The following is a 1,544-nucleotide window of genomic DNA, read 5'->3' on the forward strand; positions in this document are numbered from 1 at the left end:
CCCCACATGGGACAGGGACTGTGTCCAACCTGATTTGCTTGTATCTACCTTGGTGTTTAATACAGTGCCTGGTACATTGTAAGAGCATAATAAAAATAATAGTAATAATAATAATAATTGTGGTATTTTTTAAGCACTAACAACGTGCCAGGCACTGTGCTAAGCGCTGGGGTGGATACAAGCAAATCGGGTTGGACATAGTTAAGACACCAGCTCCGAGTGGTTGAGTAGTTCCATTGGTATGATTTATGGGCCATATTGGACACCATCCATCCATTCATCAATCAATCCATCGATAGTATTTATTAAATGCTTCAGAGCCCTGTCTTAAGGGCTTCAGAGAGTACAATGCAACAGAGTTGGTAAACACAATCCCTGCCCACAAAGAGCTTACAGTCTAGAGGGGAGCTTAAGGTCTAGAGAAGGAGTTTATATTGTGGAGGGTCTGTGGCTTCTAGGTTGTAATTTCTTCAAGGGTGAAGTTTATGTCAATAAATTATACAATTCTATTTATTTATATTGATGTCTGTTTACTTGTTTAGATGTCTGTCTTCCCCTGCTCTAGACTGTAAACCTGGTGTGGTAGGGGATTGTCTCTCTTTATTGCTGAATTGTACTTACCAAGGGCTTAGTACAGTGCTCTGCACACTAAGTGCACAATAAATATGACTGAATGAATGAATGAAAAATTCTTCTGTACTCTCTCAAGTGCTTAGTGCAGTGCTCTAATAATAATAATAACTGTGGCATTTGTTAAGCCCTCACTGTGTGCCAAGCCCTTTATTAAGCACTTGTCTTGTCTTATACTGTTGAGTTGTTTCTGACCCATCTCACCCAAAATGCCCTACCTCCACCTGCAATCATTCTGGTAGTATATCCATACAGTTTTCTTGGTAAAAATACAGAATTACTTTACCATTGCCTTCTTCTACGCAGTAAACTGGAGTCTCCGCCTTCGTCTCTCTCCCATGCCACTGCTGCCCAGCACAGGTGAGTTTTGACTTGTAGCAGATTGTATTCCACTCGCTAGCCACTGCCCAAGCTAGGAATGGAATGAGTAGGCCTCTGCTTGACTCTCCCTCCCATAGTCAAGACTGATAGAGTACTGGAAACTCTCCAGGTGCAACCCTGAGAGGGTTTACTGACCACTAGGATAGATATAATAATAATAATGATATTTGTCAAGTACTATGTGCCAGTACTGTACTAAGCGCTGGGGTGGATACAAGCCAATTTGGGTTGGTCACAGTCCCTATCCCACATGGGGCTCACAGTCTCAATCCCCATTTTACAGATGAGGTAACTGAGGCACAGAGAGGTCAAGTGACTTGCCCAAGGTCACACAGCAGACAAGTGGAAGACCCAGGCCCTTCTGACTTCCAGCCCCATGCCCTATCCACTACTCCACACTGCTTAAGATATAAGATAATCAGGTCTCACAAATGGGGTTCACATTCTAAGTATGAGGGAGCAGAGGTATTGAATCCCCACTTTGCAGATGAGGGAACTAAAGCATGGAGAAGTTCAGTGATTTGCCCAAAGTC

General features: G+C 43.0%; 1 non-coding gene across 1 annotated transcript; it reads right to left on the reverse strand.

Moving 5' to 3' along the window:
• Window positions 1-1,000: 1,000 nt before the first annotated feature.
• Window positions 1,001-1,138, reverse strand: LOC119920271. The gene has a single exon (XR_005448029.1). It is a non-coding gene; the product is annotated as a small nucleolar RNA SNORA7 (small nucleolar RNA).
• Between the last annotated feature and the right edge of the window lie 406 nt (window positions 1,139-1,544).

This window comes from Tachyglossus aculeatus, chromosome X1, assembly GCF_015852505.1.
Source record: "Tachyglossus aculeatus isolate mTacAcu1 chromosome X1, mTacAcu1.pri, whole genome shotgun sequence".
NCBI lineage: Eukaryota > Metazoa > Chordata > Mammalia > Monotremata > Tachyglossidae > Tachyglossus > Tachyglossus aculeatus.